General features: G+C 41.4%; 1 protein-coding gene across 3 annotated transcripts in view; it reads left to right on the top strand.

The window, feature by feature from the left end:
• Positions 1–27276, top strand: part of kcnab2a (potassium voltage-gated channel subfamily A regulatory beta subunit 2a) — a gene marked incomplete at its 5' end in the record, with an annotated part of 100234 nt that overhangs the window by 4372 nt on the left and 68586 nt on the right. The window contains one exon of one of the 3 annotated variants that reach the window (XM_083939502.1): positions 2145–2366. The exons of the other annotated variants lie outside the window; for them this stretch is intronic. Of the gene's footprint in view, positions 1–2144; positions 2367–27276 lie in introns of those variants that run through there. 3 annotated transcript variants of the gene reach the window in all.

The following is a 27276-nucleotide window of genomic DNA, read 5'->3' as shown; positions in this document are numbered from 1 at the left end:
CAGCTGGTGTTGAGGAGGGCAACCACTGGAGCACCTGGCATGATCACGGGAGGATCACCATTCCCTTATGCAGCTGTCTGGCAAAGCTTCAGATTGTCACACACAGACTACAGGCCTACCACATTAGGCATACGTATGATGCAGGGAGCCAACCCTCACACCTTTCAGAAGAAACATGGAGTCATAAGTAGAACATTTTGGAGGACCGTGATTGGGGAGTGTTTGAGGTTGTCTATGGAACTACGGAAATGGTAGATTTTATAACTGCGTTTTTTTTGCTGGTGAGTGAAGAAAATGTATTAGCCACTTACATATTTTACCAACATTTAGCCAGCTGATGGTACTAATTTTGTGCCCTGTTTATTATGCATCACACGTGTCATACACATTTTCAACCAGTGATAGAAATTGTCCCGTCCTAGTTGGAAGTGACCCCGGTAGTGTGCAATTCATATTGAAATCGACCCATGTCGGATCCACCGCTCGACCTGAGTTGCAAAGCTGAGTCAGTCAATGCATGTTAAACCTTTCTAACACAAAATCTACCCTTGTGCAACCGTGGTTGAGCCTTAGGTGTGAAAGGGGTATTAGGAAAGTGTAGTTATTGTTGAGGGTGTGGGTGAAGATCTCTTGGTGTAGCCCCATCAGACTGTCTTGCAGATGCACCGCCATGCTTGGAGGCATGATTGGAGAGGAGTGAGTTGTGGAGCCATAGTCTGGCTGGAAGCAGAAGTTGGAGATACCGTGACTGAGCTTGAGCTCACAGAGAAAGACCAGGGACAATGGTGCGCAACAGTGAAGCTGTAGCTTTCCCCTCAGGCTCTGGGCAACGCACACACACGCACGCACGCACGCAGGGTGGAAGGAAAGGAAGGTCTAAAGGAAACTGATCTGACAACTAACAACAGGAAGATCTCATCAAAGAATATTATTTCTTGGAAGTACTTGTGCTTTGAAATCACTTGCCAAAAACTAAGCAGAAAATGCAACATGTCATTTTTCTTTTTTATACAGTGGAGATCAAAATTAGAGAACAAAGCATTAATACTTGATTTATTCTGAAATATTATTTTCATTGTTCAGAATTCGATAGAATATCTGTGGCTATACCACTGCTGTACTAGCATGTTTTTTTTTTAATAACCTTTCACTTCAACAAAAACCTCTATTTTGTGAAAAAAACAGTGTGCAAATTTAGTGAACAGTAACCATTGTGTCAGAAGAGAAGTTTAAACAATGTTTTTTAGGGCTATAGGATTCAGAAATGAATAGGAAGTGTAGAGGCTCTTGCTTTGAATCACTTTAGCACATCTGCGACCACAGGACATCACTAGTTTCTCACACTGCTCTGGTTTGATCTTGATCCATTCTTCTTCAGTCTCTTCCACAGTTTGGTAACTGAGGGTACTACATGTAGCTAGAGGGGCTAGTAACCATAACAACACAAATACCAAAAGTGAGTAAGTGACACATACTGCTTTACTTTTCCTCCTGGCCCGCACTTTCACTTGCTCTTACTCTTCAATCTACCTTTTGAAGAGTACTCAGGTTGTCGGTTTTCGTAAATGTTGTTTAAACATCAATAACATTAAGTGAATTTTCCATCCCTGCTTTTCGACAGCATTGTTTTCATAGCCCATTGATTTGTTTTTGGAACAGGATTTCTGGGTGTTTGCATAGACATTTGCAACATATCATACCCCCTCCTCTCAGAGCTATAGCCAGCTTTCTGAGCTGTGTTCACTTGATATGCAGCCTATCAACTTTGTGCCACTTTCAATGGAAACCACAAATCTCATAGTGCGAGAAAGCAGTGTCTTGTTATTGAATTTAAAATGAACACACATGCTTTTCCTCTGGCCAACCCTTCTTCTCTTTCACCATTTACAATTCACTCTAATTCACTGAATGCATGGTTTCTCGAATGCTGACAGTGCAAAGGGAGGTGTGTGTGTGTGTGCGTGTATGTGTATGTGTAGAGAAAAGAGGGAGGGGCATTTCCTTTTAATGCATCTGCTCTGCTCAGTGACTCTCCAAGCTCACACATTTATTCTGTCTCATCTCCTGTCTCTTTCTTTCTTTCTGCCCATTCCCTGTCCCTGTTCTGTCTGTCTTGTGTCACTTTTGTTCTCTTTCTTGTATTTCTGTCTTTCTCATGTCTGACATACATGCTCATCTCACTCAGACACACAATTTCAGGCACACAGGGTCTCACATTCACCCATCAGTCTCGTATCATTCTTCCTCCCTCTCCTCTCTCCACTCAATCTCTTGGATTTTGGCTGCTGGTCCTCTGTCATAGCTACTGTATTCTGCATTTACTGCCCGGTTGTACTCACTGCGTCAGGAATCGGCAGCAGACAGAGGTAGGTCTTTTGAGAACATCATCGCTAGGTCTGAAGCTACATGTCTTTGGGATCTCTCTCTCTCTTCCTCTCTCACTCCTTTCTCGTCCTACCTCTTCTCACTTCGCTGTCAGTAAGAGCCGGGATGATCATGCTTGTCTGTTACTACAGGGGGGCAGATGCCACTATCTGTATGCAGCAGAATTCAACATAGTCACACACACTATGCTAGCGAGGTAGCATATCTACCTCTCCAGATCTCTCTGACTGTCTCAAAGCTGTCAGTATGGTTGATGGTGCTGTTGCTGCTGCTGCATTGAAAACAGTCTTTGCATACCTTATTAAACTGGCATGTATTTTGCTCTCTCTCTCTCTCTCTTCCTCTCTCTCTCTCTCTCTCTCTCTCTCTCTCTCTCTCTCTCTCTCTCTCTCTCTCTCTCTCTCTCTCTCTCTCTCTCTCTCTCTCTCTCTGTGTCTCTCTCTCTCTTCTGCATCTAGTCCATTGCTCTCCTACGTCTGAATATCTTTCATGTTTTATGCATAGTCTGTCATTTTGAATTCTTGCCAAAGACTTTGTCATTCTCTAGGATTTATAAAACAAAACACCTTAAGACAGGCAGGGTAAAAGACTTGTTTAGGTGCCACAAAAATACACGAGCAGTCATACAGGAGGCTTTATTCCTTTTTTTTACCTTACCTGCCCCACTGCTGCTGCACTTCCATCTGTTGCAATTGCTACAGCCAGTGACAAGCCAAAGACAGGCTTTAACTGTTTGTGTTCGATGGTTGTGGGTCAGTATCTCTGCATACATGCATGCTCGACCCGTGTTTGTACGTGTGTGTGCTTTCTTGAATACAGTGTGTGCGCTTGCCTATGGGCTCTGGTCCAAGAGGAGAGCACAGGAGAGGCAGGCTGCAGGGGTTCAGTTTGGTGCAGTAAGCTGTTGAATGCTCTGTAACAAGCTGAAAAAGGCAGATTCGTGTGCTGGTGTGTCCTTTCACTGGGCTGGTACATCAATATTGCAGAAAGCATAGCTTCTCTGAAATGTCTGCAATTCATTTGTCCTTGAGTCGCCAAACTCTTAGCAAAGTTAGATTGCTTTCGTTAATAAGTGTCATATATTTTAAACAAATTAGCTTTTGATGAGAGGTGTTAGTCTGACAATGCTAGAACACTAATGAGGTATTTTAGGGAAATGCACTGACAAGGACCCACAAACAATACTTCTAACAATACTTCAAAAAATATCTTGACAACAGATTCATCTGAGATTTACAGAAGTACTTTGGTTAAGTGTCATGCCCAATACTTGTTATGCTAGAAACAAGGGAGTCACTACTTCTTTGATGATGCTGGATCTGCTGATCTGACAGTGGACCATAGACGCATTTTTGAGCAGTTATTAGAGTGTATACCTTTCTGGGAAACTTACATCTTTAGCATACAAACTAGTTGCAGCAAAGTGCTGCTGTATGATAAAATAAGCTGCATACAGTCAAGGGTACGTGGGAAGATACTACATGACACACAGCATTCATCCAGCATTTTGAGTGATATTATTGATACATATTGATGATATCATTTGAAACTAGATTTCGGATATCATGAAATAAATAGTACATTCATTACACAAATGTAACGGCTAAATAAATAACTAATAAATGTTACTGCTTTGGGGTAGCTCTAGTAGCTCTATTAATTGACTAATTGTTGTTGACTTTGAAGCATAAAAAGTATTTTTGGGTGAATACACATGTAGTGTGTAATGAGATGCAAGTCATTATGCAGCAGTTATGGCTATGTTGATTAAAGTAGACATGTATCCGTTTCGCGTCATGTGATATTTTGCTCAGCCCTGTCACTAATGTAGGTCTTGACCCTCTGTATTTTATCCAGTTTGGTCTGCTGGATGCACCAGTGGGGGTGTTTTGTAAAATGAGCTCAGTAATCGTTCTGCAGTTGAGCTTTAGTAGCCTGCCTAGCCTCATTAGCCCTGTTTTGGAGCTCCCAAGGGGCATCACAGTCACACAAAAAGGCAAACACAGGCATAAACACAAGCATAAACACAAGCATACACACATTCACACAAGCGCACACACATACACAAGAACTGAGTGAATTTATCACACAATTGTTTAGCAGGTGTGTTATCCTCCTTCCTACTTCACAAATATATCTTTTTGCTTAGGAAAAGAGAAGATTGTGGTTAGTCTTGATAAAAGCTTAACTGGGCAAAAACGTTTAAAATCATGATCTGAAAGAGTGTTATTTGTAATTGTAGGAACGGCTTTCAATTAACTGTCTGTCTGACTGGATGCATTGTGTTTTTAGACAGGTAGTTAGCAACTAGCCAGATAGTGAATGAATGAGGGAATATTATCGTTTAACATTCGTAAATTGGTTATAAGCTTCTAAATCACCATTATTACAAAGGAAATCTGGAGGCCTTTAAATCTCAATGAAGATTCAGAGTAGGACATTTACAGAAAGTCTTTCCAGTTTGAACACTAGTTACAGCTATGACTGTTTTGTCATTAACAGTCTTGAGACAGACAGCAGAAGCTCCGTTCCAGTTGTGGTTGATTATCCTAGTGTGAATACTGAGAAAGATCCACTCTCTGGCTTGTAAGTAGGACTCAACCCGAATATTCCGATATTTGGTCATTGGGTATGTATTCGGCTTTCGATTTTGGGAATCGAATATTTGCGTTTTGCTGACATTTAGGGTCACTTCCCCCTCCTCTTCTCATGCTGGGGCTGGTTGCGCAGCAGTGTGCTGCAACTCAGCAGTCCATAAACTGTTGCCCTTCTACCAACATTAGCTTCTCTGTTTCTAAAGTGTTAGGCTTAAAAACATGCATCTGCCATTGGGCTAGGGCTGTGACTTTTGCCCAAAAATCATATTCAACGTTTGTTTGTATATATTAATATTAATATTAATATTTGAATATTCAAATGAAGAGCTCTTTTCCAAAACGAGATAAGAGCAAAATTTTTAAAAAATGAGTTTGAGCCACTTTGCTGTATACAGAACTTTTTCACTGCTTCATCAATGTTTCATGCCAAATCGCTATATTTCCTTGTTTAAAATGGTCCTCAAGATGCAGTTCCTTTCCAAACCACGACCAGCGCCAAACCTATTTTTAGCCTATATGCGATACGTCCTCTAGACCAATCAGAATTCAGTGAGCGTTCTATGCGATCCAACATGGCGGCGCTCTGAAGCGGGAGAGTTTTTTGTTTGGTCCGTCCGTTCAACATGTTCAGACTGAGCCATAAACCATTTTGACAAGATAAATTGAATATTAACCAAATGTGTGGGTCTAGGTAAAAAATGTAATTTTCCTGAAAACTATTCAAATGGATTTATAGCATTTTGGAAAAGAGCTCCTCAAATATTTATTAATGATATCTTGACCATTAAATATCTTTCGTAAGACCTTATGACACGACTGTTTTTAATTAAAAGTCCAGGCCTCTTAAGTGTCACACATTGAGTGTGACAGTCACTCTTTTCGGTCTTTGGTAACCCACTCCCGCCATACATTGTATTTCTCACACAGGAAAACAATGTATAATATGCTACAGCTCCCAAGAAAGCTCTGGCTGCGGCGCAGCAGCAGCAGCAGCGCAGCAGCACCGCTTTCTTTGCTCTCACTGTGGAAACGGCAGGAATCAAGAGCTGCCACTGACCAGCGGCCAGCCAATTGAAAAAAAAAAAGGACGGGGTTACACAACAGCCAATCAGAAAATAGCACTATTGTATCTGGGTAGTAGGCCTGTTATTATTCACATGATCTAGGAGAAATCATCTCCTGTTTAATGTTACATTACAACAAATTCACAACTTGACTGTTGTTGAATGTCAACAGAATGTTGCCCAGATAATTAGCATCAGTTTTTCAATGCTGAGTGAAACACTCTCTTTCCTCATCGTTCCTGACTGACGCTAACGTCACCTACAGGAGCCCAGATGGACAATAATAACCTTGCTAATGAGATCGCTATTCAGAACTTCACCAGGCGTGAAAAAGCCTGAAAACAACATTTACAAGCAAACACATTTACAAAAAAATGCCTTATATTCGTTTGAATATCATTATTTTTTTAAATATTCAAATTATATTTGAATATCAAAGTTCGGAGTCAAAGTCCTACACTTGGCTTAGGTCCTAAGCCTTAGGAGATGCAAAAGGTTACCTTCCACAAGAAGGAGAAGAAGAAGAAGAAGAAGAAGAAGAAGAAGAAGAAGAAGAAGAATTCCTTTATTAATTCTGCAAGGGAAAATTCAATTTTTTCACTCTATTATTATATTATTCAGGTTACACACACACAGGCCCGAAATACACACACATGCACAAACAGGACCTATATACATGCAATTAATGGAGAGATGTCAGAGCTAGGGGGTTGCCAAATGGATTGGCGCCACAAGCAGTGCCTTTCTCTCCAGCCACCAGTCCACACTCCATTCATGGTCCACACAGGGACTCCAACCGAGACCCTACGGTTCTCAGCCGAGTCACCTATTGACTGAGATACTGCCGCCCAAACTGACCACAAATGGTCCCCGCAGCATGGAAAAATGTATTGAGTGATAAACGTTTGTTACTTGACTGGTTTGGTTTTAGGGCGCACTCACACTGTACCGCGTCTAGACGTGGTGGGGGCTTTTGTAAAGCACATTTGCACATGTACGAGCACGAGCGTGCGCACGTGTACGAGCACGAGGCCTAAGGCGGTTCTGACTTCATTTTATGTGCGCCTGTTCGGACATAGAGAAAAGAAGGACGGACTATGCACGGACATTTAAAACAATGGCGGCAAAAGGTTCACGTTGGTGTGATGCGGAGGTGGAGTGTTTTCTGCAGATTTGGTCGGATGAAAATATTCAAAAACAGTCGGACAAGACGCACAAAAACTCTGAGGTCAATGGAACGATTTTTAAACAAAGTGACGCATTGCGATGACGTCAATCAATGCGTGTGACGTGTTACGGCGTGATGACGTTAGATAGAAGCATTCGCGTGAGGCCCAGGTAGTGTGAGTACAAACGGGCCTGGCCTGCGGGGGTAGATGGAGGGGGGGGACAAGTACCCTAAAGCACGTGGCACGGTACAGATGGACAGTGTGAGTGCACCCTTACTGGCAACGGTTCACACTATTATAAAATGAGATTTCAAAACGTTTTGAAAGTTATTGTGTTCTAGTACTGTAAATTGCTCAAACAACTTGATTCATACTTTACAATATATCAAGTAATTTCCACCTTTTTTTCCACCCTGATGATAATTTACAACTGTGCTACCTGCAACGTTTATCTTATTTTCAAGGTCTTTTTGTATTTATTTTTTAAACCTCAGTGGCCTTTTAAGAAGCTTTCTTGATGTTTCTGTTTAAAATGTGTGTTCTGCATAAAAATTGCAATCAATTCCAATGGTTTTCTGTTAACCAACAGCATTGCAACATATCAAACATGTAGGGCTGCCTCCGACCAAGGATTTTCTTGGTAGACCAGTGAATAGAATAAAATAAAATAGAATAGAATAGAAATACTTTATTGATCCCAAGCTGGGAAATTGGTAGTCATTTAGAGCCATAAGTCCACTAATCGACGCATATATATAGCAAGCCCCCACCACAGCGACTTCCTGGTTGATCCAAAAACTGCAGTTCTCTGAGTGGCCAGTAGGAGTAGTTTGCACAATAGAGCAGTTTCTCATTGACCCCCATGTTAAACAGGCCGATTTTCACAGCATAATTAAATCTACACCTAAACATTCTTGTCTGTGTATTTAGGTCATATCTCCATGACAACACTTAGGAGGGTGAATATTTTTGTTAAAGGCTAGTTTTTATTTTATCGGAGGTTAAAGTTTTTGAATAATTAGGGCTGAGGCCTCTTGAGTGACAGCTAGCCTCTGGCCCTCACTACTCCACGGAGGCTAGTTGTCAGGATTAGCATGCTAACGCCGTCATCTCGACCTGGAATGTGGTCATCCATGTGGAGGTATTACTATAAGTGACAAGATGGTTTACTCTTGATCAACTGTACAAACAGATGGTTTAGGAACACAAACTACAGTTAAGCTACAGTTAAGGATACCTTGATTTGATTTTAACTCAGGCTAGAGCTAGGTTCAGATTTACTTTCTACTTGCTGGTAAATTGACTATCTTGAAACAGTATTGAAGATATTGCTCCTGCTCAGTGACTCACAGTGAGCTAACAGTTTCGGGGTGTGATCAGACCAGCTGTAGCCAACCAGCTTCCTGTCTGTTTTAAAAAAAATCTGGCAATTGTTTGAAGCGGCAGCTTCAGCGGCAACCTCTTCAGACGAAGACTCAGAAAGACAAAGACAGAGGAGTCTACGCAGGAGTCTTTGTGGGAGGCTAAGAAGGCTAAGTATCTTTTTGTCATTGCGCCTCCTCCTCCTTTTTGTTTTGTTAGACATGTGCATTTTCTCTATTTCTGTTCATGTGTCATCTCGTAGATACTACAATCCTCATACTATTTCAAAACAGTACCATAATGTTTCCACCTTTATCTATCCCATCTGCTCCACATACACCCAGCACCTTGTCACTGGGGGCCTGTGGAGCTGCAAGTTAGCTACCCGCAAGACTGAGTTCATCTCTGGCTTTGCTACCAAGCGATGGGATGGGGAAGGGATGGGTCTTTTAAGTAATTTCAATTTGCGAATACTAGCGTTACCTTACCTCTAAAAAAAAAAAAAACGGGAGGTTTGTTTTCAACCTACCTAAGTTCTCTCACACTACACTGCTCCTCCGCTCCCTTCACTGGCTTCCTGTAGCTGCTTGCATCCGTTTCAAGATACTAGCACTTGCTTATCGTGCTACTAACAAATCAGGCCCAGCTTACATCCAGGACATGATTAAACCTTACCTGCCAGGCTGCCCTCTCCGCTCTGCAGCGGCAAATCGGCTTGCCACTCCCTCACTGAGAGGAACACAGAGTCACGACTGTTTCAAAAGGCTGTCACTAAAACCCTTTATGCTCCAAGTGCCAACGACCGTCGTTAGAGTGACAGTCGTTGGTGGGAAATTGGTTTCGACTTCGTTAGTGCTCTATTGAGTCTTCACGACAGTCGTTGGAGTCACAGGAGGCCTGCTTTCAGGATAATGATGACCTGGACAAATGAGAACATTCACAGACCCACTTATATGTAGCACTCTATAGATTGGCTTATTTGAAGCTACCGCACTTACTTAATAACTTGCTTTTCTGGTTTGTACCCTAATTGTTGAATGCACTTATTGGAAGTTGCTTTGGACAAAAGTGTCAGCTAAATTAAATGTAATGTTATGCTAATTAAATATATGCACTTGCACCATGACTTGCAATACAGCCTGCTATCTATGCTATCTATGCTAATGTGAGCTAATGTGACAGACAAACGTATCCCAGACAAACGTATCTCCCTCCCCCAACGTTACATCAATGCCCTTTTTTGGTAAGAGGAAATTAGGCGAAGTCCGACAAGATGGCGGCTCCCAGAGGTCCCCGGTGGAGAGGCTACGTCCATTTTTTATTCTGTCTATGATATATGTATATATATATATATATACCTCCCAGTATAGTATATTATTATAACAACATAATACAACATGATTAATAACCATTATTTTACAAGTGCGCACAGCCATGCGCTATAAGTCTGCTGCCTGTTAATGACACCGGCAAATTATTTCAGATTCTAATTCTTAATGTGTCAGAAAAAATCAGCAAGTACACTGTCGGAAAGGGGCCACCATGGGCAGGTTGCTAGGCTAGACTAATGTCAATTACATGTTTTAGGTGGGAGGTCGTGTTGGTTGTGGACAAGTGAAAGATAAAGTTTTTCTTGCAAAGATTGCATGTGAACTTCTCAGCGGTTATCCTTGTTCTTTATAAAGTAAGCCAATATTTTAGACGTTTTTCCCGACATGATTGGCTACTAACTGTCTAACCGCAATGTACAACCAAGGGAGCTGTCGTGTTAAATCTGTCCTTTCAGCCTTTTAGGCCAGCCGCTGGTCACAGATTTTCACTTAATTTTGACAAGAAACGTCTCCAAATGTTTTTTTTTTCTTCCTGCGAACAATCGACCACTTAAATTTTGGTCTGCTAATGATTTTTTGGTCGACCAGTGCTTGGTTGACTATTTGTGGGCAGCCCTACAAACATGCATGTATTACAACTGCTGTCATGCCTGTGGTATTTTGTGATTAAATGAGCCACAAGTTGCCCGCCTAAAAAAAATTATTGGATGATATGTATAACAGTGCGTCTGCTTTTTGCCTCTAAAGTTTTTATTGTATAAAGGTGTATTGGCATCTTCTGATTTTGGAGGAGGCCCACCTAAAGCAAGATAATCTTTCACATGCAAGTAAGGCAGAGTGAGCTACTGTCTGCATGTAGCCACCTACTCAGTACTGACCACAAACATCAGAGGCTGATGGTCCTACATAGCACAGTGCACATTTTCACACATACAAGCTACTTTTAGATTAAACATGTCAATGTTGATGTATAGTGGGACTATTTACGCCCCCCCCCCCCAAACACACACACACCCCTATATTTTATGTTCCTCTCATAATCCCAGATCTTACACAGATTCAGTGTATTCATCATGATTTATGGTGCCATATTAATTTTTTCAGGGTTTCTTTTTAAGTAATGCATGCGTGTGTGCGTGCGTGCGTGCGTGCGTGCGTGCGTGCGTGCGTGTGTGTGTGTGTTTGGTGATTTGTGAGTGCAGACGCAACGCGATTGACAAAGACCAAACCATGTTGATCATGATCCACTGCAGCACTGTGTGGACAGCACTTGTGAATTACAACAACAATATTTCAGGTGTGAATAACAATTTAGTTCTGCTGAAGTGTGCAGAGTGACTTATGAGACATTGTGCTGTTTGTGATGGCTGAGTTATTGGGGTCATGTCTGTATTTGCTGCAGATATTGAGATTGATTAGTCTGAAGCCTGAGCACTGTGTTGGGTTGTATGTTCGTCCATCTGTACATTCTTGTGAATGTGATATCTCACTGACCCCTGGACTTTAGGGGTTTTTAAATGTGGCAAAAATGTCCACTTGGACTCAACGATGAACTTATAAGATTTTGAAGGTCAAAGGTCAAGGTCACTGACCTTACAAACATTTTTGTCCATACCTCAAGGATTCATATGCTTATTCTTACATTTCACACAGAGGTCTAATAGGATAAAATGATGGTGTGTGTGTATGTGTGTGTGTGTGTGTGTGTGTGTGTGTGTGTGTGTGTGTGTGTGTGTGTGTGTGTGTGTGTGTGTGTGTGTGTGTGTGTGTGTGTGTGTGTGTGTGTGTGTGTGTGTGTGTGTGTGTGTGTGTGTGTGTGTGTGTGTGTGTGTGTGTGTGTGTGTGTGTGTGTGTGTGTGTGTGTGTGTGTGTGTGTGTGCGTGTATCTCGCACTCTGTGTCCCAGTCTTTGGGACATTAGGGGAAGTGTTAAAATAACACATTAGACTGTGTCACTGCCCGTTTGTTTTACCATATATACATCCCTCACACAGACCCAGGCTATGCCTCTTCTGCTCCAGGGTCCTCCAGTTGCCCTGAGCACATGTAGGCTGGACCAGCTAATGTCTAAAAACAGCTATGGCCTGTCTACATTACATAGCCTCAAAAGAGTAAATGTTTAGGTTGTAATGTTTTAGGTTGAGAGGAATTTAAGCCTATTTTAATTCTGCCCACACATGACAAGGATGACATGAGTGGGCACAAATCTTAAGTAATAAGATCAGACACACATTAACTAAGTTGAATATTGTTATAAACAAATCTCAAGAACAAATAAATGACATCACATCCCTCTGATGGAGGTTTGTCAGTCCTTGTTTGTTGTGCTGCAGTGAGAGCAGAGGGCTGGCTGACCTGGCACATAAACCCTCAGACAAAGACGTGGGAGGGGAGGAATAGATTGGAAAGATAAATGCAGGGTAAAAAAGCATGAGTAGACAGACCTATCAATAGGCATATTTACTATCTTTTGTTCAAACTTGTCATGTGGAAAATACACATTATAAGATAGCCCGCAAGATCAGTGGGATTATGTACTATACTAGTCGATACACAATACATATACATATCCTTATAGACTATCCACTAAACTGTAAGGCAAAACTGTTGTGATAGTGTTGTGATAGTCTTTTTCTTGTAACTTGTCTTGTTGACATTTTCTTCTGTAATTTATTAAAATGTAAAACACTGATGTACAGCAGATTTAAAACTTGACATAGCATCTTTAGTTCAATTCAGTAATTTCACCTTCTACACAGATGTAGTGTACACCTTAACCCAAGCGAAATTGTACCCTACGGAGGCCGCACTCGACCAAACATTTATTATCTGTGTATTTGTGTATTCCTGTCATCTATCATTTCTGAATCGAAATGAAAACATTTAGGTCAATATCTAGTTGATATCGTAACAAATAGTGACCTAAATAATCTAAATCAAATCGAATAGTGAGGTTCTTGACAATACCCGGCACTAAAACTTTCTATGGGAATCAACAGGAATTTATGGGAATCAACAGGAATTTATGGGAATAAACCTGGAATTTACAAACATGTATCTTGGCCCTTAGCAGGGATTTTAAATATAGTTGGGGATAATATATTTTAGCTTAATCTTGACAAAAGCAACCAGATTTAATACAACACTTATATCTATATCTATGCTATTCCTCAAAAGATGCAGATAGCACTCAATACCGCAGGGGTATTGAGGCCATGCCCCCTACATTCACTGTGCATTCCTCCACATGCACAGATGATTTCTAGAATCCTGGACTATTGAAGCCTCACATCTGAGCCCATTGACTACATAAAGTGAAGTAGCTTTTGATGATATACTATGGGGTTTCCAGTTTCCAGAAATTTACCAGATACATGCCCAGGTACGGTACAGTATTCATACTAATCAACTTAGGTGTCAACTCGGATCTGAGCACGGTTCACTCATCTACTTAAAATCACAGTTGGTCAAGATCATCCATGCCGTGCTTTAGCGTGTTTGGACTCCCCTTCCCTCTTCCCCTGCGGCCCAGGCCCACTTGCACTAACATTACTTGAAGGGATCTGAGCCTCGACTCGACTTCTTATTGCTTATATGTCATCAACCCTCGGAGATTCAGTATTGTCCAACAATTTTTGAATATTTTTATCATAAAAACTGCAGTAAACACTCAACCTCAGCATCAGACCACCGAGAACGGTTCGGCAGTATCTTTTTAAATGTCCGTCGCGGGCAACAGTCGTATATAAATAGACAAGAGGTCCTCCGTCAATGCTCGTGCCCGTACAAGTGCGCACGCTTATGCCTCGTACATGTGCATCTGTGCTTTACAAAAGCCAACCTCTGTCAACTGGGCCACGGCCGGCAAGTGTGCTGTGCCTGGGCGTGGAACTGTTGTACTCACACTGGTTAAACAAACTAGACTTTAGCCGTGAAGCGTGCTTGGGCATAGTACGAATGGACAGTGTGAGTGCGCCCTTAGTTTCAAAATATCACAAAGCATTAAAGTAAAGGATAAAAATCAGGGACTTTATCCTTTCACTTCCTTTCAGCCTTACTGTATATCCTGTAGTATACATTTTATTTGGTACACCTTGCTTGTAGTATAGAAAGGGTTCATTTTGGCCTCCACAACAGTCTGTTTTTTTTGAAGCATGGATTCATGATGGTACTGGAAACCCTATTTCTAGTCCGACTTGAATGTGTCATTGTTGCTTTTGTAGCCTGACGTAGCAACAACCTCTTTCCAAAGGTGTGATGTAAGGAAAATCGATGTAAACTGAAGTCACTGCCATGTTTAGGAACATTGTCCTGTAGAAAGTAGCCAAAAATGGATGCACCCATTTAGCCATAATGTTTATGTAAACTGTGGCGTTCAGACAGGACTCATTTGATACTAAGCGGCCTAATGCTTGCCAAGAAAGTATTCCCACATCCCATAGCAGCCTGGGCTATTGACAGGCAGACTGGTTACATGCTGTCGATGCCATGTGTGTCCCCGTCATCAACATGTCACACCACAACCTGAAACTAGTTGGACAGGTTTAGGATATCCTCTCTTCCAAGCTTTGGTGATGTTATTTCAACTGTCTTCGTGGTAGTTGACAAAAGTGGAACACACCATCGTCATCTACCACTGAAGCCCAGCCTCATCAGTGTTTAATGAGTTGTATCTGCTGTACTTAGCAGTATTGCTTGCATAATTATGATTTTTTTTTTTAGCTTGAATAAGTTTTGGTATTCTCTTACTTATGCTAAAAAAGATTTTCTCCTTGTGTATCCATTGTATGGCCGTTTTAGTTTTCAATCACTATATTTGATACATTGTTGCTCAAACAATAATGTTGTGGTGCGTCTCGCATAGTTGGGCTGTGAAACAATTTGCTATTATTGTCACACCTTTTGGAAGCAGCTTCTTATTCTTATCTTATTGGTACGGATAGTATTGGTCTTGTAAGTTGTCTTGTTGCCATGATTAGTAAAATGTAAAACACTGATGTACAACAGATTCGACACAGCATCTTTAGTTTAACTATCACAATTCAATGTCACATTCTGCATAGATGTATATTCAACTGGGATAACACTTTAATCCAAGCTAAAATGTACCCTTCTCTTTCTTTTTTTTTTTAAACATATGTTTATTGGTTTTCTGTAAGGAAGAGAAAAAAGGTGAAAAAAAAAAGTAAAGAACACAGCACATCAATCATTACAGCAATAGGTCATGGTCATACAATTGGCTCAAACATAGGACAGAATGTAAGAGCACAGAAAACAATAGTTAAATACTGTAGGTCGGTAGACTTATACAAGATCCTATTCTCGTTGGCACCGTGAGGCCTTGAACAATAGCCAGGGTCTATGAGCTCACATTTTTAAGGTAGTTCAGTACTGGGTCCCATGTTTTATCAAACATATCCCCTCTGTCTTCATTGTAGAATCTCAGTCTCTCCAGGTGTAAAGTGTTTGATAATTCTCCCAACCATAAGTTATAGGTAGGCACAGAGTCCATTTTCCACACACGTAAGATCAGCTTTTTAGCGATCACCATTCCAAACTGAACTGCTCTTCTTTCAAATTTATTAACAGAAGAAAGGACACTTGTGGCCCCTAGTATGGCGACCAGAGGGTTGGGTGCCACATTTTTACCAAAAGCCTTAGAAAAACACTGAAATATACATTTCCAAACAAATGAAGTTTACCACACGCCCAGAATGAATGTGCTAGAGTACCTATCGAGGATTTACATCGGTTACATGTTGGTGGGACATCCGGGTAAAAGTTATGTAGCTATTCTTGCGAGTAATGGAGTCTATGGAGCACTTTATACTGTATTAGGTTGTGCCTGGTGTTAACTGAACACTTTTGTACGTTTCGCAGACATTCTTCCCAAATCTCATCAGTTATTTCCATATTCAACTCATCTGTCCATGCTTTTTTATAAGTTTCTGAGTTCACTGGAGCTCCATCATGAAGCATGCGATAGAAAACGGAGATTGCCCCACGAGTGCCCGGCTCCAGACTATTGATAGTCTCCAGATAATGGTGTTTATTCAAAACTTCAAAGCTTGGTATATTTTTTTTAACAAAATCTCTAATCTGTAAAAACCTGAAAAAACCTGAAGCAGGTATTCCATATTTGGCTTGTAGATGTGTAAAGGAGGCAAAATTTCCCCTCATGTACAAATCATTTATGTTATTAATACCCTTCTGTTTCCAAGCAGAAAAAGCAATATCGTTTAGGCCAGGTATGAAAGCGTGATTATCACAGCCTGGGGTATCAATATATACACTTGGGGCCTTGACATGAAGTTTTATCTGCTCCCATGTGCGTAGTGTACCATTGATTACAAAGCTGTTATTATACTGTGACTTCCTAATTTTGGTGAGGCTGTTAAGTAATGCTACCAAGGAGGTCTTGTAACTTAGCGATCGTTCTAAGCATAACCAGGCAGGGCAGGAGTGTGAAGAGGAGGGGGGACCTTTCCTCCATCAAGCAAGTATAGACAAATGGGCTGCCCAGCAATACATTCTAAAGTTTGGTAAAGCAAAGCCACCAGCATTTTTAGTTTTTTTGGAGATCCTGATGGCTTTGCCGTTCCAAAGGAAAGGTACAATAATTGAAACTAATTGTTTAAAATAGTACTGGGCGATGTAACATGGAAGAGATTGAAAAAGGTGTAGGAAACGTGGCAGCGCTATCATCTTAATTGCATTAATCTTTCCTACAAGAGAGATCGGAAGAGTCTACCAATAGTTTATACTTCGTTTAAGTTGCTCCACTTTATTATGCCAATTCTTTTGTAGAAGGTCCTCAGGGTTTTTTGTGACAATTATACCAAGATATGAAAAGTCTTGAAATGCCTTCTTAAAAGGAGTGGACTGTATATATGTCATATCAACTTTGTTAGAGATTGTTCTTAACTCACTCTTATCCCAGTTAACGGAGAAGCCAGAGAGTCTGCCAAAGTTACTAATTAATGTCAAAATATGAGGAATGGAGACTTGGGGATGAGAGATGAATAAAAGAATGCCGTCCGCGTACAGTGAAATATGATGTTCTTGTCCGTGAATGCCGATAGGAGATATTAGACCACTTTGTCTTATACTAACTGCTAACGGTTCTATAGCAATTGAAAACAGGAAAGGGGAGAGGGGGCACCCCTGACGGGTCCTGCGACTGATCACAAAAGGGGGTGAGATATTTTGGTTGGTTATGACTGAGGCAGTTGGGTTAGAATAGATAAGCTCGATTCAATTCATAAAGGAGGACCCCAAACCAATTTTTTTTAGTGTAAACATCATATAGGGCCATTCAACTTGATCAAAGGCGCGCTGTGCATCTAATGAAATTATCACTGATTCCTCAGTATGTTCGGTATACAAAATGTGGAGCAGGCGGCGTAAATTAAAGTACATATGTCTGCCTGGCATGAAACCCGTTTGGTCAGGATATATACTAGAGCAGATGTGCTCCTTTAATCTGTTAAGTATTTTGGTTTCAATAGGTAGCAGAGAGATAGGACGATATGAGGAGACCAGATTAGGGTCATGCCCAGGTTTGGGTATGAGAGAAATATTGACCTTATATAGAGTAGGGGGCAATTTAGAGACTATCAATGAGTGATTAAGCATTCTTAGTATAAGTGGGAAAAGTTTATGGTTAAATACCTTGAAAAATTCAATGCAAAAGCCGTCTGGCCCTGCAGCCTTATTGCTGGGGAGAGAGGAAATCACTTCTTTTATCTCCTTCAAATTTATGCCTGCATCTAATGAGGAGGAAGATTCTCTTGACAAGCAAGGCAGTCCCAAGTTTTCAAAAAATGTTTCCATATTCTCTGGGTCATGTCCTCCCTGTGACTGATAGACACGTTCGTTAAAATAAGCAAAACACTCATTAATTTTTTCGGGATCCGTCAGGGGAGACCCATCAGCCCCCCTGAGTGAGTGTATGGACCTGGATGCCTGGGATTGTCTTAACTGGTGTGCAAGTAACCTTTGGGGTTTATCCCCAAACTCAAAATATTTTTGTCTTACTTGAACCAGCAGATATGAAACATCTTTGGACAGTATAGAGTTGTACTCATATTTTAATGCTGAGATCTTTTTCAGCAGTACAGGCTGGTTATCCACTCCATATAATGCCTCTAGATTTGATAGTTGACTATCTAATTCAGTTAGATTTTCTTTTTTTGGCTGCCTCATAGGATATGATGTGGCCCCTGAGAACAGACTTCATGGCCTCCCACAGTGTGGAGTCGCCAACTTCACCATTATCATTAGTGTTTACATAAAGATCTATTTTGCTTGAGAGGAAAGAGCAAAATTCCTAAGTATTATTTAGTCGGCAATTGAATTCTTGATGTTTATGATTCAGACTAAGCTTTAAAGAGACCGGAGCATGATCTGAAACTAGAATATTATGATATTTGCATTCCGTGACTTGCGACAATAATTTAGAATCCAATATAAAATAATCAATCATTGAATAAGATTCATGAACGGCTGAGAAATATGAATAATCTCTTGCTGTGGGATTAAGGAGCCTCCAGACGTCCACCAAATTATAGGACTTGACCAGATTATTAAGAGTGATACTGCACTTTGATACATTAATTTGGGAGTGTTGCCGATCGAGGACTGAATCCAAAACACAATTAAAGTCTCCACCCATGATTATATTAGTGTAGGACATAGTGGACATAGTATTGAAAAGATTCTGAAAGAAAATGGGGTCATCGAAATTGGGGCCATATAAGTTAATCAATGTTACTGGTACCGAACTAAGCTCCCCTTTAACAAGCAAATATCTACCTCTGTCATTAGAAATAGTTTGTGTATGTACAAAAGGAGTGTTTTTCTTGATAAGGATTGCAACTCCTCTTGCTTTTGTGCTAAAGTTTGATTGGAAAACATGGGATGCCCATGAGGGACATAAAATCTTAGCAGTAGTTTTTTTGATATGCGTTTCCTGGAGGAAACTATCAGCTTTGAGTGTACGTAAATGAGTATACACTTTTCCTCTTTTTAATGGGCTATTCATCCCCCTTACATTCCAGCTGACTAGAGTAATTTCTTCACTACTGTGCTTTCTTGGACCTCTTAGCATAGGTATTGTCTACAGTTTAAGATAACGTATTTCATGACCATGACAAAAAGAGATGTGCAATAAACTGAGAGAACAGATGTGCTGAAACATAGAGAACCCTGAAAAGTCCCTGAACATATGAACACGTCGCAGGAGGAAAACAAACTCACAAGCTCTGATATTAACCCCAAACTCAAAGTCAAAGCTACACACTGGCGCTGAAAAAAAGCCCAGGTTAGCATATAACTGCTTATCTCCCTACATACCACGGAGCAAACCACCTAGAAAAACAAAATGTTGGTTAGATAATAAGGCATTTAACCTCACCCAAACAACAGTAAATTGACATTACCGGCCAAAATTCAGTCCAAGTAAGATCTTGTCAAATGTCTGTGTCCCAGTCCAGAGCCACTCGACTCAGAAATTTCTCAGCTTCGGCCGGGGTATTGAAGTACCCATGTTATCGTTAACTGTGACCACAAACCTTGCTGTATACCTGAAGCCGCACCGAATTTTCCTGGCTCTGCATTTCTCCTTGATATGTTGAAAAGCCACCCGCTTCTTCACGGTTGCAGATGTTAGGTCAGGAAAGATGTATACAGGACACCCGTCGTGCCGCATGTGCCAACGTTTTTCATGCGTTTCAATGGTGTCGGCACACGTTCACTGGCGACTGATAGAGCCGATTTAAGGCTGGAAAGGGTCCCTTTGAGCTCGTCAAATCCACAGTCAACGGCGCTTTTCCATCTGGCGTATTGCTGCTAGAATATTTTCGTTGGTAGCTGGGATCTCCAAGCTAACAGCGGTAGTACTAGCCGCAACAGCATCTGTCTGTTCAGCCATCTCAGTGTCGGCATCTTTTTCGACAAAATCTTCTTCACATGGGCTTTTTTCGTTTTTTTGCCCCTTGCCCCTTTTCTTGTCATTTTCCTATGGCTCAGTTTCCGACCCTTGATAGCTTATTTAAGACTTATGGGTGAGGTTAATAAGCAAGATAAAGGTGGAGCTCCCGACACACTCAACTACTCCTCAGCGTGGTCCGCCATCTTCCCCCGTACCCTTCTCTCTTAAGTATTTAAAAATGCAAGAGAAACATAATTCATTAGTGTGCATTTGGAATTTAAAATATTTCTTCCAACACTGTAATACATATCAATATATTATTAAGTATAATGGCCCGGGTGACCCCAACGACTGTCGTTCAGACTCAATAGAGCACTAACGAAGTCGAAACCAACGGCCCACCAACGACTGTCAGTCTAATGACGGGCGTGGGCACTTGGAGCACAAAGGGTGTCAGTGACATCATCGGCCTTGTGAGAGGTTAAATACCTGGATCTCCACACCAGTTAGTTGGACCAGTCCCAGCCTGGTCAGATGCGTACATGAACTGATGAAGCCTCTTGGATGAGAGGTGAAACGTCTTCCTAGACAAACAACCAGTCCAGTTGTTTTTGACTGAAATTGCTTTGCGGATAGCGATGACCTGGACGAATGAGAACATTCACAGGCTTATTAAGTATAATAATTTGTTGCACATGCAAAGTTCGGTTTCCTCCATTTATCACATTTGTATGTAACAATTGTACTTGAACACTGATGTTTCAAGTGTGTGCCTTTATAAAGTGATGTGGTCACAAAGTCTGCATTTGATTAATTTGTACAACATAGATCTAGAGGCATCTTGTGATTTTTGTGTTACTGAGAAATTAGTACAAGAAATTTGAATATTCACTGATGAGAGGAATGAAGTGTATGTGTTTTGACTGCAACTGCTGTGTACAACAGGCACAATACTCAGTGACAGCAGACAAAGTGACACAGAAGGTCTTAACAGGTTGAGAGACAGATGGATAACACTGTAGGAGGCAGGGACACGGTAAAGATGGAAGGAGTTCACATGATGCAGGACTTCCTCCTTGCATCATGGATTATCAAATGAAAATAAATAAAGGTAAGCCTTGAGCCTCAAGTCAAACTATTCCAATCTCCAAACTGTCCAATAACTGAAAGGTAGTGAATGTACAGGGATATGAAATGGTGAAGAACCCCCATACTTGAGAAGCTGAATTGAATAATCAATTAGCTACAAACTTACTAATGGTATCCTCTCCAAAACTTTCAGTTTTCAAGATTCAATGAGCATGTGAAGTTTTACCATCTAAAGTTGTCCATTGGCTTTATTTTCTGTATAGAAAGCCGCACACAAAAGACATAGATAGACATATGTGTCTGAGAAGATATAACTCTACTAGAATAGTAGCAACTGACCTCAGGCAAATGCACAAGTTGAATGTTCCAGCACTCCTGTGAGCAGTATTTCACAGCTCTACACGTTGCCTGCTGTCAGCCTCTCGATTTACCAAGGTTAATGTAACAGTACAGAAGGCAACTGGACACATTGCACTGACACACAGGATCAAAACAAGTGCTATTACCTTAACACACATGGAAACCCTTTCTTTTTAGAGCATAGCTGCTATTGCCTCTGGGACACAGAAATCACTTAGTAAACAAACATTTGAACTTCCACAATAATTGTCGTTGACACAGACTATGGGCAGACCAACGGCCATGAATAAACAGCATGACGTTAACCCTTTATGCCTCAAGAAACCTGGCGCTACTCTCGTGCTCGATTCCGGAAGCACTATGGGTTTGTGTAGGTAGTCTAATGTAATGTGAGTGTGTTTGTGTTTGTGCAGAAAATGAAAGCGGGAAATGGACTATTGGTGTCTAACATCCTTCTGTCTTCCTAAAGAAATTCAGCTACTATGTTAAAGCATGCTGAGATGGACCTATACACTAGTCATTGTGTGGGCACTTGCATTAAGCCATTAACTTTGGCCTACTTTCGATGGAAGGCTCCGTGTATTTTATGCTTGCTGCACTGCAGCTCCAGTACTCAGATTCTGATTGAAGGCAATCTGTTTTTTTAAAGTTCTGTGTTTATATTAGGCCTGTTCAGTCATGCTACATGTATACTTTTCCACTTTGGAGCAACTATAAGGAGTACTGCTTTGTTATAACAAAGCAGCTGTGCATATATAGCAAGTATCCTGAGGTGGTGTTTGGAAAGTGACCCTGCCAAGTCATCCATGAGTCAGATCTGCACACATGTATGTGCACTTAATGCACATACATGTGTAATGATTTTCTCTGTAGTCTGCTCTGCATGTGATCCAGGGGTTACAGTGATGACTAAAGGAAGCTGTAGCGCTGGAGACCGTCACTGTCTCAGAGCTGATTACCACAGGAAAGGCTGCAACCTCCATCAGCTGGCATTTAAAGACTGCCTGAATCACAAATACTACGTCAGACAGATTGTCTGTGGTCCACAAATCTTCAGGGTTTTACTGCCATTTCAAAGGCACAGTATGGTGCCCAGCTGACTTAGGGCGTGATCACACTATCCTTTTGGCCGCGGCCAAAACCGTTTTTTCAGCTAAAGTCTAGTACCTTTAAGTAGTGTGAGCGCACCCGCTCCGCGCTCAACTGGGGCCAGCTGGGCCGCCACGGCCCGCTTGAAAGAGGTGGGCTTTAGCGGAGCCGTTTGCACATGTACGAGCACGAGCGTGCGCACGTGTACGAGCACGAGCACGAGCCCTACGGCAGTAGCGTTATGTCCGCCTGTTCGGACATGTAAATAGAAGGACGGACCATGCGCGGACATTTAACAACAACAACAATGGTGGTGAAAGGTTCACGTTGTGTTTACTGCAGATTTGGTCGGATGAAAATATTCAAAAACAGTCGACAAGACGCACAAAAACTCCGAGGTCTATGGAAAGATTTGTAAACAAAGCCACACACACGCGATCAATGCGTGTGACGTGTTACGGCGTGATGGCGTATGGACAGCAAGAAGCATTGGCCGTGGCCCAGGCAGTGTGAGTACAAACGGGGCTGGGGCGCGGGGGGGAGAGGGAGGGGGGACAAGTACCCTAAAGTCCGGGTCGTGGTCCGGGAGGACAGTGTGATCACGCTATTAGAGCGTGATCACACTATCCTTTTGGCCGCGGCCAAAACCGGTTTTTCAGCTAAAGTCTAGTACCTTTAAGTAGTGTGAGCGCACCCGCTCCGCGCTCAACTGCGGCCAGCTGGCCCTCCACGGCCCGCTTGAAATAGGTGGGCTTTAGCGGAGCCGTTTGCACATGTACGAGCACGAGCATGCGCACGTGTACGAGCACGAGCCCTACGGCAGTAGCGTTATGTCCGCCTGTTCGGACATGTAAATAGAAGGACGGACCATGCGCGGACATTTAACAACAACAACAACAATGGTGGTGAAAGGTTCACGTTGGTGTGATGGGGAGGTGGAGTGTTTACTGCAGATTTGGTCGGACGAAAATATTCAAAAACAGTCGACAAGACGCACAAAAACTCTGAGGTCTATGGAAAGATTTGTAAACAAAGCCACACACACGCGATCAATGCGTGTGACGTGTTACGGCGTGATGACATATGGACAGCAAGAAGCATTGGCCGAGGCCCAGGTAGTGTGAGTACAAACGGGGCTGGGGCGCGGGGGGGAGAGGGAGGGGGGACAAGTACCCTAAAGTCCGGGTCTCGGTCCGGGAGGACAGTGTGAGTCCGCCCTTAGTCTAATTGTCTGTGTCTGCCAAGACTTGTTTTGTGTGCGTCTACATTGACTTAATTCTGTTGTTTATATATTTTTCTTGTCATTAAGGATATGCCAAACACCAATCCACATCCTTTAATATTGAGTATCCTCTGATACAGGGACTGTGATGGTAAAGATGGGTTTTTTTTCAAGACACCCCATACACAGCGTCACTATTGAAAGTTAGATTGTGGTAATGTATTTGCTTTAGGGGCAAAATGCAGGAGGTGTGTAGCAGTGTGCATTGTGGATTATCACATAATCATTCTTGACACCAATTTAGATGTCACCAAAGTAAGTAATTTCTAATTCCAATACATAGTATGACAACTAATCTGCTGACAGTACTGAAACATCTACATCTACGTACAGGGTTTCCGCTAGAGGTTGTTTTGTGTCTATTGGAGGTGCGGCTTGTCACTTAAATGCAGGGCTCTTAAGTAACTTTTTCAAAATCCTCCCAGAACCGTCCTGAAATTATATATTTGAAATTATTATAACATTATACAGATGATTAGATGATCGGTCATCAACCTTTTTATTTAAATTTAATATAAGAGACTAGTTAAATCAGTCACATCACAAAGGCTAAGTTGACAACAACAGTGGTGTACTTATTCAAAAGAAGTTGCAAAAATGATTGATTTGCAATTTGATGTGCATTTTCCTGGTGTTTGCTTTCTTGATAGAACCTTAAAATGCAGTATGTATCCATGGGATATCGTTGTCATTGTACATGAAAGACTGACAGTCAATACTGGTGGTGAAAGATGCCTGATGATTTTGCGCTTGCGTACGTGTGTGTGCGTGCGTGCGTGCGTGTGTGTTAAATGTGTGTTGTTGAGGTTCAATAAGATCTGTGTGCTAAACCTGCAGTCACTTTCACTTTCATTGCAGTTCATCTAATGTCAGCATGGTAGTTTCACCTCTCATCATGGTGCTATGTGTGAGTGAGTGCATTGGTCATCCTTGTCAACAGTTCCACACTGAGTGGCCAATGTAGCATGGACTGTGTGAGTGAGGACTGTGGGTGAGTGGGTGGTTATACTATATGTGTAATAGGGGTGCAATGGATCATAAAACTCGAGGTTCAGATCGTGTCACAGTTTTTCAGACACAGATTGGATCATTTTTCATCCCAAAAAGACATAAAACTTTTCTTTTTCTACATCATAAAATAAAATCTTGACTCAAGTTGTCCATCCAATGTTTAAATACAATCTTAAAATATAAAGTGCAAAATGAGGTATTATGAGTATGAGTATGAGTATTTTGTTTTGAAATGTTTTGAAATGGCTAGTTTAGCTATTAAGGCACCCCCCCCCCCCCATGATGCAAAATATAAATACACAAAAGTTGCTCATACGACAGGCAACAACAAACCACCGTCTGAAACATCATCCCCAGATATAATCATTATCATGAAACATAACAAATTACCATTATTATACTACCAGTTCTAGGTGCACTGAACTTGTGTGTCCGAGTGGTTGCTGTTGCTTGCCTTTTGGTCAGTACAATTAGGAAACCTTGAATAAGAATAAGACTTTGTCTTCATGTGAATACATTGTCTACATCTACATTTAAAAGAGCAAACAGTTTGGGGATTTATATTTATGTCTCAAAGTCCTGATCTCAAGTTGGATCAGGTCCAGAGCCTTGTCAGGTGTGGGTAATGGTGTGATCATCACATGCTATTGGATAGTGTGTAAATACAAGTTCCAAAAGATTGTTTAACATATATATGCATATAATATTTGGATACTTACATTTCAGAAAATTGTAATACACAATAAACTTGTTGTATTAAGCCATACATTGAAAATGGTCTGCCCCCCTAAATATATTGCAGCTATAAACACCAAAATCCTGATTCAGTTATGGCTTTAGCCTGGTCTGAGCCTGCAGGAAGGGGCTGCTTAAATGCCGCAGAGAGAAGTTGTTGCTGAGCATCCTTTTTTTCCCGCTCCCTTCACTGATAAAGTTGTGATGTTGCTTTATGTGGGTGGTCATGCTTGATGTCTAACCGTGCTTGTTGTTCTTTCTGGTGCCCCGGTGCTGACAGTTTTGTCCACCACCTTTCTTCCATCATCATTGTGGTGCAGGTAAGCCAAAGTGCTCCCATAAAGGTGACTTTAATGATACGAGAGGCTTCTCGAGCTTATCCGCTTCGCTCGCCCAACTGCCACACTAATTGTTTCCTGTTGGGATTAAAACATAGACTGTATATAAAAGAGATTAAACATGTGCCATTCACGTGAACACAAAACCTGCTTTTTTTATCGCACAATCAAACAATCATTCAGACTAAATCACAGCCAATCTGTGGTGACCTGTTCGGATCAAGGATCAACTGTGGTCCATTGCACCACTGATGTGTAATTTGCCAGTTTGTCACAATGCCTGACTTTAATACTGTGATGTATTTACAGCCTATGAAGGGGACGCTGTCATCCAGTGGGCGGAGGAAATTAGAGATGTTTGCTGTGATTTTATATTTATTCTGTATTAAATTCACACAGGAATATACAAATAGGCTTTACCATGTAGTTATGTGTGACTATATTGTGATCGAGATATGAAAAGACCTGTATTGATGTAGAAGATGGTGGCCATATCACCCAGCCCTACCCATAGCCAACTACGTTTGATGGTGTTAATGCTCTGTACTTGAAGATGCTGGACATAAGCTAGCCTACATCAAAGTTAAGAAGAGGCAGTGGTTTCCTTCCTGTGCAGTACTTAACCAACTCCATAGCAGGACTTGAACTGAGGATGTGTGAAAGCACATTTGCAGCAGAAAAGTAAAAACTCTGAAGTGTAAAGTAATAATAGCACAGAAATATCACCTCCCTCTTACACTTTTCCAGTTCTTTAGTGACCGTCTAAAAATGGTTGACAGACAAAGGAATTGGTAAAGCATATCTTGTTCCAGTGATGTGGCAGCAGCATGCTGTACTGGGAACATCCCACTACTGAAATGTCACAGGGTGGATCTTTGCCACTGTCGTGTGTCCTGGCCAAATTTTCACTAGACAAACACAGAACCCCTGTTTATTAAGTCACCGTTAGCAACTTTTAGTGTCAAATAAAAGCTTACATGTTTTTAAAATATCTGTAGGAGACTGATAGCATTGTCTCTACTGGTTCTTGTAGCCCCATTGAAAAGAAGCAGAAAGGAGCTTGTTTAATATTTTATGTTTAGAGTGGTCTAACATGCTGTTAATGGCAAAAGGCAGCAAGCCTTTTATTAGTGCATCTAGTCATGAGGTTATATTGTCTAAAACAAAAGCATTGCAGATATCCATTGGTTTGAAACAATGGAGTTAATACAAAATATCACTGAAATGGCACATTGCATACATTATACACATTGTATGTTTATGTCTCCCAACATTAGCTTACTCTTCTGTATGATCCATAACGATCATTATCTCCAAAACAATAACCCAGATTATGTGAGCAGTCAAGTACTACAACAGAACATGACAGGAGGGAAGTGAAGGTCTGAGATGGAGAGAGACCACGGGACAAGTGATGCATAGCAATGCTGTTCTGCAGCATGGGGTCTCCCTGGACCAGCCTGCTCTCTAGTGCCTACTCAGCTTCTTCTCCACAACGTCTGCTCAACTGCAGTTTTCTCTTCTACTTTCTCCT

This window comes from Echiichthys vipera (assembly GCF_963691815.1).
Source record: "Echiichthys vipera genome assembly, chromosome: X".
NCBI lineage: Eukaryota > Metazoa > Chordata > Actinopteri > Perciformes > Trachinidae > Echiichthys > Echiichthys vipera.
Note: the sequence above shows the minus strand (reverse complement) of the source record. Positions and strands in the feature narration are given on the sequence as shown.